Here is a 15,131-nt window from a genome sequence, read left to right on the forward strand (position 1 = left end):
GGGTCACTCCACCCAACTTGGCCATGACGGAGCCACAGTGCCGGCTGCCCCTGAGCTTTGGGGTAGGCCCCCGTTCCTCGCCTGCCTGCAGCCCCAGACAGCTTGGCCGCAAGCTCTGCTCTGGCACCTCCCACCTTCCGCCAGGTCTGGTTTTGTCCCCGGAGGTGGCGATTTCTGCCTGGAGCCCCTGAGGCTCCTGGCCCCCAGCCCAGCCTCCTGAGTGGGCTTCGTGCAAGGCACAGTGAGGAATCCGGGTGTTGAAGCTTCTCACCACGCCGGGTCTGGGAAGGAGCGGCGGGCAGGGGCACAGCAGCAGGCCTCTGGAGGCAAAACCAGCCGCCCGCGTGAAGGGCGCACTTCCGCCGTCCAGGCAGGCCCGTGATCCTTCAGCTTCCTGGTCGGCTGTGAGGAGAGGAAAGAAAACGATCAGGGGGGGAAAAAAATGGAAAAGACATTTTCCCTGAGGTTTTTCTGGGCTTTTCCTGAAAATTTGAGAGTAAGAACAGGTGAACAGAAAGGCCTTTTCTTTCTCTGAAAATAATCATATTATATGCAAATTAAGGTAACTCCCTAAACGTCTTCAGTGAACAAAATTTCCCTCTAAATTGCTATTTCTTCTCTACCACCCTCTCCTGCAAAAACCCATTTCTGTCTTTCCTGAGAGCGTCCACACTTCTGAGTATTTTCACTTTCAAGAACCCTGACACGGAAGGCAGGAGACCAAGGTGCTTATTCTGAACTGCGTGTCTCTGCCTGCGGGGCCCTAGCCTGTTGCTTCCAAGGGGACCCGGAGCCAGGGCTCAGGCTGGAGGCCCTTCTCGGGCTCAGGCTGGAGGCCCTTCTCGGGCCCAGCCTGGCTTTCCCTCCCCCACTCCCTGCCTCCCTCCCGCAGCCCCCTGCCCCGGGCAGTCTGGCCTCTCCTGGGACAGCCCCTCCTCTTCCCTGGGCCTGAAAACCCTCAGTCCTTCTTTACCTTTGCCGTGCTCTCATCTCTCATCGGGTAAGCTGCAGGTCAACTTCTCTTCCTTCATGAGAATCCTCCCCCAATGTCCTGACCGCCGCCGTCTGTCCCTGCCCAGTGCGTCACTGTGAGGTCTGGATGCCCTTGGTCCCACGTGAGAACAGCTGGGTGACACTCCCCGTGGCCTTCCGGGTACACAGGCATGTGTGCGACCTTCCAACAGAGCCCCAGCTCCCCAAGGGAGGGACACTCTCTTGTTTGATTCTGTCATCATGCCTAGCACAGTGCTTCGACGACATTTGCTGAGACAGGCAGACAGACGGAGACAGAGAAATGGATGGGCGAGCCTCTTTTTGCTAAACATTTTGAAATGTAGATTAAGAGACAGGAGATCACCGTCCGTGTTAAGGCCAGTATTCATTCAGGGAACTGGTAGCAAACACACACAACTTTAAAGTTGAAAGCCATATACGGGTGGCAGACAGTGACAGGCGTCCCCTACATTGCTATCTAACCCTTGGTTCACTTTCCCAGAGCAATGCTGTGTCTTGTATGCACTTCAGGATGGTCTGAACCTACAACACAAGACCAGACACATGATCACATCGGTACAGGCAGCGATTTTCAACCTTTTCATCTCATGGCACACATAAAGTAATTACCAAAAGTCTGTGGCACACTAAATTTTTTTTTTTTTTTTTTACCAATCTGACAAAAACCAATGGTACAATTTTGATTCATTCACATCAAACGGTTACTATTGTGTTGGCGGGTGTCATTTGTTTCTTAGACAGTCGAAGGGAAAAGAGGCCAGTGCCCCTGACTAACTAGTCAGGTATCGCGTGTCTTTAAGCTTCGGCGGCGCGCCGGTTGAAAATCCGCTGGTCTGTGGTAGCAGCTTCTCCTGTTTTCCGTTGGCCACAGGGAGGCTCCGCCAGGAGTTGTCAGAGCCGGAGCTGCGCCCCAGTTTCCTGGCCTCACACGACCTCTTGGCCTGTCCTAGATGGAAAATTCTCAAAGGCCCCGATCACGTCGTGTTTTCCAAGCTATGGGTATTGAGGTCATCGGTGTGGAGCCAGGGTTCCAACCAGCTCTGGAGAGAGCGCGCCAGCAGAGGGCCACGGGTTGACACCCAGGGTCCCCACCCTACTCCCTAATCTCCAGATCACAGCTGATAAAGCCGGGAAGGAGGATTAGCACCCGTTCTGAGAGGTAATTGGAAAGGCGGGCTGAGTAAACAAAATACATAATAATGAGCATGCAGTCATTTGAAAATCAGTAGGATTAGCTCTCTCCTGCTGGGATGGATCCTTTTCGAAGAACTTAAGCATTTTATCACTATCTCGGAAAGGAAACGAGCTTTTGCCGTCCAGTGCTGGTGAGAAGCCCCAGGCGTGATGACCCCCTCCCTGCAAGTGCCTTGGGGAACGGGACACTCCCGCCACCAGGCAGCCCCGCACCTCCTGCAAACTCTCCGTGCTTCCTCCGTTCTGCAACTCTGAGCTGTCCTTTGAGCATTTGGCCGGCCTCTTGGTCCCTAGGCTCCCCCAGAGGTTCCTGGTGGGAGCTGATGAGTTTTCTAAAAAGCCTGTGTGTGTTCAAAGACATACCTGATCCTATTAACCAATGTCACCCCAATAACTTTAAATTTTATTGAACATATCTATTGTACAAAAATCAAATAGATCTATTGTACATAAAAGAAAAGCAATAGCCTCGTGCGCCATCCTCGTGCGCTCTTCGGCGGCCGCTTCTGATGGCTTCACTCCCAACATAAACAGTGTGCTCAGGTCACTTTTCTTTCATCCTCCTCTCAAATTTTTAACAAGCATAGGCCATTTTAGTTCTTTTTGTCACTTTTGCAAATGTAAACAATATACTAAAACCTCTCATTCTTCCTCCTCGAGCTTTAGACAGTGTTCATTCAGGAAATGAGTAACCAGCACGTACATCAAGGCTATGGAGCTGCCACGCCTCCTACCTTCTCTCTCCTCCGTGTCTCCCAGTCTCTGTCAGTTACACCCCACCTACTGCATTGTCAAAGCTGGTAACCTGGACGTGCTGCCTGGTCCTTTGTTTATAGGTTGATTTTCAATGTTGGAAACCAATAAATGACATTTACGTTACCATCATTATATAAATATTATTTATTGTAGATCCAAAAAGGATGCTAAGATGACTTTTATTTTTTGTAAGCTGTGTTTCCAAAATAAACTCAGAGAAGTGTTTCCGGCATCAAAGACAAATGGGTTCATTTTTCTTAGTCTAGCAATTATTCCAATATACCTCATTTTAATTTGCTTCATATCTAGATCATGAGTTTCATTTTTCTTAGAGTTGCTGATTACTTTTCTTGTTGTTGACAAAAGAATAACATGCCTCCATCATATCTTCAAAATTACTCAGCCCTTTTTTCCTCTGTCTATGGCAGAGGATCCTATTAGTTTTCCCAGCAGCATCTTCCCTTCTTCCAGAGACCCGTTCTCTTGCTTAAACTTAGATAAGGCTCTTCTCAAAGTCTGCTACACAGTTGTCATTTGTATTTCCCTTCATTGCTATTTTGGGTCAAATTCACTGTTTTCTAGCTCTCTTCCTCTTTGTTCTTTCCTTCATTTTGCTGGGATACATCTTCAAGTGACTTTCTCAGGAAGGAAGCTTAAATGTCTAAAAATGTCTTCGCTCTTTCCTTTCACTTGATTGGCTGGGTGTAGAATTCTAGTTTCAAAAATTACTTCCCCTGAGAATGCTTAAGGTATTGCTCCACTGGCTTCCGGAGACCAGGGCAGTTAGGGCTGCCAATGAAAAGTCAGATGCCATTCTAATTCTCTATTATTGCTATTGTTATTAATGTTTGTTTTCTCTCAAATCTTTTGGATCTTCAGTGCTGCAATGCGAATTTTTGAGCATTTCTATTCGGGGACTATGTATGGTTATTTCTCTAATGGTACTCTATTGGTATATTGGTATATTACGCATCTATATTAATATGTGTTTATATATAAAGAAATATGAGATATATATATATGTGTGTGTATATATATTTCTCTAAGATGGATACTTAGAACTGGGTAGAAGAATGTGCATATTTTATAGTTTTATCAGAATCTGCCAGATTGCCCTTCAAGAACTCTCTATCTATTTACAGACCTAACCATGTCTAAGAAAACTAATGTCCTCACATCTTCATCCTCTCTTCATAATTAAGCTTCTATGTTTTGCTAACTTAATAGGGGTGGGAGGGAATCATGTTGCCTTTATTTTACATTCCTCTGTTAAACAGTGAGATCGAATGGCTTTTCCATATTGTGAGCCATTTAGATTTCCTCCTCCAGCTTTTTTGCTGTGTGCTTTGTCTTCTCCTTATTGATTGGCAGCTACTTTTTACACATTCTGGATACAGGGCCTCGATTACATGCGTGGCAAGTATACTCCCCCGGACCACAGCTGGAGTGGTCCCTTTGTTACGGTTTTGCTTCAAGTTTACAGTGCTTTGTACTTTGTTGAAGTCAAATTTATTAATCTTTTCTTTTCTGCATCTTATTTAAGAATGCCTTCTTTACTCCAAGATCTATGTGAGCCCTTTTCATATGAAGTTCTTTAATATATCACACCATTCATATATATATATACAGACACATATTATGTATATATATATTACACACATCACACATATATATATATCATACACCCTGACTTTACACTCTGAAACATTCATGACTTTATAGTTTAGCTCTTATGTTGCTGTTGTTTAAATAAAGTTTGTATTTTAGAACAGTTTTGTATTTACAGAAAAATTTCAAAGAACAGCCCAGGTAGTCCCCATAGACCCCACACAAGTTCCCCTGTTGTCAACACCTTATATCAGCACGGCCCTTTTGTTATTACCACTGACCAAATGTTAATAGATTATTATTAAGCAAAAGGCATACTTTATTCAGATCGCCTTAGCTTTCACCTGATGTCCCTTGTTTGTTCCAGGACCCCATTCAGGACACTGCATTACCTTTAACTGTCCTGGTCCCTCTTGGCTGTGGCAGTTGGGTTTTCGATTTCATCAGTCACGGGGAACCTGGGAGCAGAGGCGACGGCTGGGAACTCGGGGAAGATGTTTCGGTTGGAGGAGCCATAGCCCTGGGCGTCATCGGCACGCAGGCGGCGCCAGTCCCAGGGCAGGTGACAGAGAAGGAAGAAGACACTCGTGCAGCCTAATGGAGAGGACTGACAAAACCTCTGCAGAGAAGGAATGAGAATTTACTGCAAAATAAATCATCTCCAGAGTTAGTGGGGGAAACACCAAGCATCTATTACCTCATGGTTTCTGTGGGCCCGGAGTCCAGGAGCAGCTCAGCTGGACGGTTCTGGCTCAGGGACTCTGGTGAGGCTGCGGTCAAGATGTCGGTCAAAGCGACAGCACCTGAGGGTGCAGCCGTGGTCATGGGACCGCGCCCAGGCTGCTTCGCTCACGCGGCCGTGGGCCGGAGGCCTTGGCTCTTTGCCAAGATGACCTCTCCAGAGGGTTCAAGAGGCAGCTAGAGAGACTCAACTTTTTTTTATAATTGATTTTTTAAAAAGAGATAGAGAGAAAGTGGGAGGAGGGCGAGAGGGAGGGAGAGGGAGAGGAATATTGATTTGTTGTTCCACTTATTGATGCATTCATTGGTTGATTCCTATATGTGCCCCGAGCAGGGACTGAACCCGTGACCTTGGCATATTGGGATGATGCTACCCAGCCAGGGCCGAGCCTCCACTTTTGCCCAAGGGAGGAGGTCAGGGCTTGAAATCGAAATCTAAGAATTGTCTAAATGGAAGTAATATGTGACGCCCACCAAAGCAAACGTCTCAGAGACCAACTCTGCCTTCATTTTAAAATTTGATACTTTGCTCGTCATTGACTTCCGGGCATTAATTTTCATTTTTAAAAATACTAAGTTCATATAGTATTCAATTACTGAGCTTTTGGAAGCTTCCGTAAAGTGCCCTCACTGACCCCGGCCAAGTGCAGCCCTGGAGGGAGCACAGGGTCCCGGTGGGGACCAGGAAAGAGAGAAAGGGAGGACATGTCAAAAAGGGCACAGCAGAAATGGGACCTTGCTTCTCTGACACCTTTTTCCTTCTCCTACCTTTGCCACATCACTGTGGTTGCTTCTTACTCCGTGAAAGGTAGAAGGTTTAGAAGTTCCGGGAGTCCAGCCTCGCCCACTGTGAGACGGTTCCAGGCAGACCCCCAGCGACCTCCTCCTCTCAGCCTCTTGCCTCTCGGAGGCTGACGCCCAGTCAAAAGGGCAGCGTCCCCTTCAGAAAAGGCGTGTGTGAGGAGAAAGGGAAAGTCGATGCTGGAACCCCAAATGGGGTTGCCTTTCCACAGACGGAGACGCTGGGAGCAAACCAGGGACGCCATGGCTCCACGACCCCAGGTTCAGCGCCCATAGCTCGCCCTGCCCGGGGCTCCTAGCTGTCACATATTTTCCGTTTCTACCCTCAGAACCATGGGGGCTTTTGAGAAGGAAAGCAGATCAAAAAACACAAACTACTTTCGTCCAAGGTCAGGCAGCCTGATTATCAGAGACCCCATGGGATTTGAACCCAGGCCCCGGATCCAGTCAAGGCCGCACCCTAAGCACCTTCATCTCACTGGGGGCGGGGGAGGAACAGTCCCTTCATCCCGTCGATGGCAGTTTTGGGCAGCCAGCTGGTCCCACCCCAAGTTCATTCATTCCACCAACATTCACTGAACGCCTATCCATCCCCGGACACCTCAGAGCTGTGGAAACAAAGACAGGGCGCTGCGCTCAGGGAGCCCAGCTAACACTGTGCTAACGTGGCTTCTCATTAGCTTCCTCACGAGTAGCCGATTTCAGATTCTCCTTCCTCTGGTGTGTGGGACCTTCCGCGTCAACTGGACAGATGCAGCCCTGCCACTACGGGGCGGGAGGAAGCCCCAGCACAGCAACTCACACGTGCGATTCCTTCCGTCCTGGCTGTGTCACAGCCTTGGCTGCCAAGCACATGTCAACTTCGTCACCCTAGAGGACCTTGGCCAGGCTGCCAGTCGGCCTCAGGCAGTGCGACCCAGCCGGGCGGCAGTGTCATGGACCCAGTGCTCAGGGCCCCAAAGAAACGTGACGGGGCCTAAAAGAAAGGAGGTGATAGGTCAGGAAGTGAGTGGCTAAGACCCAAGTTAGGGGTCATGACCACAGCAGAGACGCCTCTCTCCCCAAGAGGCCCCCCTGCACCTGCTCCCAGGCCGGGTCACGTGTGGTCAAGCCCGTGGGGCGCTGGCCGAGTGCTCATTCCCGACCTGGATGCTGGTTACAGAATTCATTTGTAAAAATTTCACATTGCACAGTGCAATGTGTTCACTGTTCCATATGTATGTTATAGTCAATAGCAGGTTTATTCTAAGACACAGCTTGTGAAAAGGCAAGGCGAGGGTAGGAAGAGATATTTGCAATACATAAAAAATATGCTAGTGTATCACTTAGATTGTTGCCTGCACTCAAAATTAAGTAAGAGCTTCTCTTTTTAGTGCTTCTTCTTCTTTATGTATTTTCATGTGTTCCTATAGATATGTGCAATTTGGAAATAAATTTTTTGTATTTACCGAATACACTTTCCCCCATTACAAGTTTTCAAATGCAGATGAGTGGAATTTTGTTATTTCTCTGGAAAATTTTTTCAAATAATTTATGTTGCCCCTGGCTTCTTTTTTCCTGTTTTCTTTCTAAAGGTCTGTATTTTTGCCCAATATTCTTAGGGTCTCTGTCTCCCTACATCCTACGAAACTTCTGGGAAGCGAGAGAAGACAGACGCTGTTAGTGTCACTGCCTGAGACTGGGTGCAGGGGAAGCTTCCATCCAGCTGAATGGTCCAGAGGCTGTGGACGCCAGGAAGGAAGGAAGAAAACCAGGTGCCTGACAATCTAGCCCAGGCCTTTCCGAGGCCATGCACCATCTTCTAAAAAGTATTTTTATAAATGAGCATTTAGGACAAGTGAGCAAGTGACAAGCCAGGCCACACCGCCCAGACAGCCTGACAGCAGCCGCTCATCAACACATCTTAACTGAGCCCCTCAAGTCGGGCCGGTGTCTTGTGAGGCCCCTGTTTCAGTGAGAAGAGACAGACGATAAACAAACCATCAAGAAGCCAGATAATGGGAAGGAAGTAAACAGGACAATGAAAGAGAGAGTGATGGGGGAGGCAACGGTCTGGGGTGAGAACGACCCAGCTGGAAAGGGAGTGGGGAAGACGAGCCAGGCAGAGTGGGGGCTGAGAAAGGACTTGGCGTGTTCTGGGTCAGGAGGCCGGCGGTGTGGGCGGCGTGCAGAGGGCCAGGGGTAGGGGCTGGAGGAGGCGTCCTGGGTCGCGGAAGGGCCCGACTCAGGCAGCCAAGGAAAGCCACCTAGGAGTGTTGAGCCAAAAAAAGACATGATCTGATTTGCATTGTAAAAGGTAATCCTGACGGATAAACAAAAAGTGGTACACACATACAATGGACTATTATTCAGCCTTAAAACAGAGGGAAATTCTGACACATGCTGCAACATGGATGAGCCTTAAAGACATTCTGCTGAAGTTAGATAAGCCAGTCACAAAAGGACAAATACTGTGTGATTTCCCTTATAAGGAGCACCTGGAGTAGTCACATTTTCAGAGACAAAATAGCACCGTGGTGGCCAGAGGCTGGGGGAGGGGGAGGGAGGAGTTACTGTTTAATGGGGACAGAGTTTCAATCTGGGAAAATGAGAAAGTTCTGGGGACAGATGGTGGTCATGGTTGCACAACAGTGTGAATGTATTTCACGCCACCACACTGTACAGTTAAAAATGGGTACAACAGTATGTTTTATGTCATTTTGCCACAATAAAAAATATTTATTGTGCCTGCTGTGTGGAAGGGAGACAGCGAGTTGGGGCTTAAGGCAGGAAGCAGCAAGGCGGTCCAAGGCCACAGTGCCCTGCGGCCTGGCCTGACTGTGGTCCGACTGGGCAGCAGCCGTGGGGTGGGGACAAGTGGGCAGATCTGCCATCTAGGTCACTGGGACTTGGCAATGGCGTGGGCTGGGAGGAAGAGGTCAACATGTCTGTGACCTAAATAACAAGTGACAATCACAGGATACAAAATGGAGTAACTAGACAGCTTTCCAGCAAAAGCTGGGCCAGCTTGGTATTTGATATCTTTGACTTTTCAGAATTGTCTTGAATACTTTTGTATTAAAAGGGATGTCTATCATTTTTTTTCAACAGCAAGGTTTAAATATCCATGGGTAAGGCCCTGCCACCGGTCTCCAAGCCCAGCCGGTTATCAGGCTGCAGGACACCCAGCATCAGATCCCCGTCTCAAGGAGACTCCATCCCTCCAGCAGAAAACAATAGCAAATGACTAGAAGAGAGTTGTTGGTTGAGAAGTATTCATTTTATGGGATAGTCAGCAAGCCTATAAATGGTTTAGTCACGTCTGGTAGATCGAAAGCCGGAGCGAAACATGAGAATGCAAGAATCAGAAAAGGCAGAGCCTGGTCAAATTCAGACCTGCTGCACCTAACCATATGTCTGCCACTTACCCTGAGTGTTTGGGGGCCGGGGAGCTGATGTCACTTAGCTCTTCGGTACCCAGGGATCTCCCACCTTCTGAGCAGTCCCCGTCCTGTCTGGCTTCTGCGCCTTCGTTAGTGCCCAGCGCCCTCTACTGGCAGCAGGCAGAGTCTTTCTTCCTCCCTGAAACTGGTAGCGTGTTTTGATGGTTGGCAGGTGAGCAGCAAAGGAATCCCTTTCTGTAGAATTGCCATTCCAGCCCGCACTTCAATTGCTCTCAAATTTTACTTTGGTAAGATATTCAGTTCTAGTCATTTTCCTCAACAGCCTTCAAAGGCACACCATGTCTACAAGCAAAGGTTTTAAGTAGGTCTATGCATCCCAGAGGATATGCTGTGTGATCCGTTGGTGGTGAACATGCCCAGAATTCTATTTGTTTTATAAAGTACCTCCTATTAGTGCACTAGTCCATTTCTCCATTCAGTAAATATGTTTAGCACCTTTTTTTGTACCAGGCACTAACAAAGGTGACAAAAATCTCTGTCCGGATGGAGATTATCCTCTAGGTGGGGAGAGGCACATTTAATAAGCAAATGAAAAGAATGAAAATTGGTTATGAAAAAGGATAGGCAGGGAAGAAAGGGACGTGAATGGGGAAGGGGAGGCCGCCATGTGAAATCGGAGTGAGAAGTGAGGCGGCCCTTCCTGTCAACGTCCGCCCACAGAAAGGCTGTTCCAGGGGCGGCCAGTCAGTCAGTGCAGGGCTCAGCGGCCAGGGCTGCGGTGGGTTTGATTTGCTCGGGAACAGCCAGGCGCCGTCTTGGCCGAGGTGGGGGAGGCAGAGAGTGGATGAGGTCAGTGTGCAGGGCTTGCAGGCTTTGTTCAGAGGGAGACAGGAGCCAAACGGAGGGTTCAGTGCAGGTGACAACAGGACCCGGGGCGCATACCCCCAGACAGACATGTACAATTAGTCAAGTCTAGAAACTGTAGGTCTGCAGGGTAAACTCCCCAACAAGCCCGTGGTTTCCTTTCACCGTTGGAGGGGTAACATGGGAGCTGTCTTGAAAATGGGCTTCACAGGCAGAGGCATGACATGCCTTCCTAGATGAATGGTCCTTCATATGCGAAGCCACCTTGAAGTGTCCCAGCACTGGGTGTCTGTCTCAGTACTGAACACCCATTTTCATGATACGTTGACATGCGCCGCTTTCTCATTTCATGATGCTGTTGTCTTCTAGAGCCTAATTATTACCCAGTGCAAATACAAGTCACGCCTTAACAGTTCAAGTTACAGACACAAACAGATACATCGAGCACTTCACCGGTCCCCCAGCCCTGCCCCAGCAAGCCCAGACCAGCGTCACAAACCACAGCTCCCCACTTGCTCAGCCCCGGAGCCAACCCGGCACATGTGTGTCCCCACAGGGAGGACGCTTCCACTTGGTATGTGTGACCCTTGACTGCCCAGTGAGCACGCGCGGAGCCCCAAGGAGGTTCAGCCTGATTCCTCCTCAACTCAGCTCTGCACACGCTGGGTTGGGTTGAGGTGGACCGTTGGCTGCGCTCGCCACCTGGCCTTAGGTGTGTTCTAGAACAACCATGTCCAAAACGGTAGCCAAAAGTCACGGGGGCTCCTGAGCACTTGAATGTGGCTGGTCTGAATTGAGAAGGGCTATAGGTGTAAAGTACACACCAGATTTCAAAGACTCGGACAAAAAATCTCCCCACACTGTAAACTACATCTTAGTAATTTTCTTATATTGGTTACATGTTGAAGTATTTTGGATATACGGCGTTAAATAAAATGTACTGTGAACATTAATTGCACCTGTTCTTTTGAACTTTTCAATGTAGCAATGAGAAACAGAAATTTCCTGATTACATTTGTGGCTCACATTGTATTTCTGTTGGCCAATGGTCCTCTCTAATGTTCCAACAGTTTCCATTTATTGAGCAGTGACAAACTAGCTGCATAGCACTATACTAGGTGCCTCACATAGACTCTTATTTAATCCTAACAACTCTCAAAGTAGAATGTGATCCCATCTTATGGTAGGAAATGATGCTCAGAAAGGTTATGGAACTTGTCTGAGGAGATGCTATTACAAAGTGGGAGCTCTAACCTGTATGGCTCAGTGGGTTGGGCATCATACTACAAAGTGAAAGGTCACCAGTTCGATTCCCGGTCAGAGCACATGCCTGGGTTGCAGGTTCCATCCCCAGTCGGGGCACATATGACAAGCAACTGACTGATGTTTCTTTCCCTTTCTCCCTCTCCTCCCCTCTCTCTAAAAAATAATAATCTAGAAAAAAAAGTGGGAAAACCAGGATTTGGACCCAGATCAGTGACTGTACAGCCCTTGCCCTCAAGCCCACCACGCCACATGGCCTGCATTCCAGGGAAAGCTGAAGTCATCTGATGCCTCTGCACATGCTTTGATTTAACCCACCAGCATCGTGTGACTCAGGGCCCCAGATTCTCGGGGTGATCCTGGATCAGTCACCCAGAAATAGTTTGGAGGTAGGTTCATTTCATCCAGCACCAATAGTCATTCTCAAACGGGACCTTATGAAGACCGGACGAAAAGAAAGTGTAACATTAAGTAGCACAGCATTTAAAAAATTCGTATCATGCCCTGGCTGGTGTGGCTCAGTGGATTGAGCACCGGCCTGCAAACCAAAGGGTCACTGGTTCAAGTCCCAATCAGGACACATGTCTGGGTTGTGGGCCAGGTCCCCAGTAAGGGGCGTGCACGAGGCAACCACACATTGATGTTTCTCCCCCCCAACCTTCCCTTCTAAAAATAAATAAATAAATAAATAAATAAATGATTTAAAAAAAAAAATTCACATCAGTTCTCCATTGTCTGGGCTTAGAGCGGCTCGGCCTGAGTCAGACTTCTCCCCAGAACAGGTCAGTGGGTGGCCGGCTTAGAGGGGAAGCCTGCGTGACCCGCTGCCACGTGGCTCCCACAGTGCCCTTCCCCGTATTCTAGTTCGGATGCACAAGTAGTACTGTGAGTCTGACACACAGCACCTTCCTACCTTTGATCAGGGCCAGCCCCGAATTGTTAACGTCTGGCGGTAAGTTACTGGACTTTCTGCACTTGAAAGTCCACTAACAGCCTCTGGTTCAAGCTGGTAATCTGAGCCATGTATTTAACTCCCTCTTGCAAATGCCCACTGAAGGGACCAAAGGAATGTAACAAGGAAGCTCTCTATTAGCACCAGACACTGGGGAAGGAGAAAGGTTGCCACCTCCAAAGAGTCAGTAAGTGACACGGACCCACAGCAGAAGCCCATTAACACCCCTGCGCAGGGACCAGTGAGAGCTGGACCAGCTCCGGCCACGTTCGTGGGTGGTGGGGTGGCCGGCCTCTGTTCAGCGTGAACCTCCTCGCTTCCAGCATTTCATGTTACAAGAAAGGAGCCATCCCAGAATTAGTCTTTTTACTTTGCCAGTCAAGGTCCGTCTGCCTGTGGGGAGCGGAGCAAGGGCCACTCACACTGCCACGCTAAGTGGTGCAGGGCACGGCGGGAGCTGGCAGCCTGAGGGGCTAACGGTGCCAATTAGGAAAGGAGCACCGACTGGCCCACAGCGCGCTGCCGCCACAGAGAAATGCGCAGGGCATGGCTGCCCGCACCTCCCGCGAGTGGAAACCCCTCTAATCGGACCAAGCAGACCTCCTGTCCACCTAAACACTCCCCTTCCCCCTTTGAGTGCGCTTTTTAAGATTTGTACAGATAGCCACATAATTTGAAAACTGTTCTCAAGCATCCAAACTGGAGAAAATAATCCTAAGCAACAGGAAAACATCCTGTGGCAGCCATGAACACATACCCTTCAGATCTCCCACTGGGGGAACCTCAGTTGACTGAGGGTCCCACTGGGTCCACTAGGCTCACACCCAGGCCACACTTTCTAGCCAATAAGCCGGTGGGGGTACAGCAGCAGGCCCATCCCCCCGAGATACTGCATTCCAGTGGATGACTGGTTTGAGGACTTCTGTCCTCCTGGCTGAAACTTTCATGGAACTACACTGCAGCCCGAGACTCTTCCTACCCAGTGCCCTCTGCCCTCTCCCTCCGTGGGCGTCAAACCTGCTTCTCTGGATTCTCCCGTCCTCAAGAAATCCCTTGTACACCTGATCCCATCCTCGAAGACCAAAGTTCACGCACCGGCAAACATACTTAAAAAAGGAGTAATTGTAAAGAAAACAATCTGAGGTATCAGAGGAAATGCGTCCCCATGACAGAGATCAGAAGACACATGAGGTCCTTAAAACATATATATAGAGAGTTCCAAGAGAGCACATCTACAAAACGGAAGCAAGCACAAGGAGGGACTAATCGGAGAGGGAGCAAGATTTTTTAAGGGAAAAACCTAAGTGCTGAATTGACAAATACAATGAGTTGCAAACAGCAGATAGGATAAAAAAGAAAATGAGGTTCCATAAAAAGAATAAAAGCAGTAATCAATTAAGTAGCCCTAGCCGGGTGGCTCAGTCAGTTAGAGCGTTGTCCCGTACACCAAGAGGTTGTGGGTTCAATTCCCAGTCAGGACACATACCTGGGTTGCGGGTTCGATCCCTGGTTGGGGCTCATGAGAGGCAACCAATCGTTGTTTCTCTCCCCCATCGGTGTGTCTCTCTGTCCCTTCCTCTCTTTCTAAAAGCAATGAATATACCCTTGGGTGAGGATTGTTTTTTTAATTTAAAATTTAAAAAATTAATAGGAACATAATGGTCTAAAATAAAAAGCTAGCCTTCAGACTTCAAAAGCATCACTCAATACTAAGAAATATTAAGAGACCACAAGTAGAAATAACCTGGGAACATTGTTTAATTTGAAGGATTAAAAAAAAAAAAAAAAAAAGAGTAGTGTCTAAGGACTAAAACTCACATTATATACAATTAAAAAAAGAAACTCAAAACAGGCATAAAGCTTTTCTTCCACAACACTGTATGCCAGAAAACAATAGCACACTATCCATTGTTTGAGGAAAAGATATTGCATTTGCAAGGCAACAGAGTAACATTGCCAGCTATGTGACAGTTCAGAAGATGTGCCACCTTCAGAACGTGTACCATGTACATTTCATCTTTTAAAAAAGCAATTATTCTAATACCAGCATTAGATGAAAAATAAGAACACTGAAAGGATCAGCCAGGACGTGTCGCAGAATGATACTTGGACCCCCAAAAACTTGAGACATGACAAAAAAGGGAGAAGAGGAGGGTTGAGATATTGTAAAAAATAAATGGAAACCATGAAAAACGAAGAGCAATGTCTCCATACAGCTGTTTCTGTCATGAAACAAGGCAAATGTCCAAAATATTACTGAAAGATGATGGTGATAATAGCGGTAGCCCTGGCACGTGGCTCAGCTGACTGAGCGTCGTCCCGAACAGCAGAAGGTTGAGGGCTCGATGCAGTCAGGACACATGCCTAGGTTCGATCCCTGGTTGATTCAGGTATGGGAGGCAACTTACCGATGTTTCTCTTTCCCTTTCTCTCTCTCTGAAATCAATTAAAAATATAAAAATACGTATATGTGTGCGTGTGTATCCATCCTCAGGTGAAGATTAAAATACACTTCTCTCGTTGAGACTTTGGCCTTTTCCCGCAGACATCTAGGA

The sequence above is a fragment of the Pteronotus mesoamericanus genome, unplaced genomic scaffold (assembly GCF_021234165.1).
Source record: "Pteronotus mesoamericanus isolate MK-2021 breed Mesoamerican mustached bat unplaced genomic scaffold, CSHL_Meso_final contig_347, whole genome shotgun sequence".
NCBI lineage: Eukaryota > Metazoa > Chordata > Mammalia > Chiroptera > Mormoopidae > Pteronotus > Pteronotus mesoamericanus.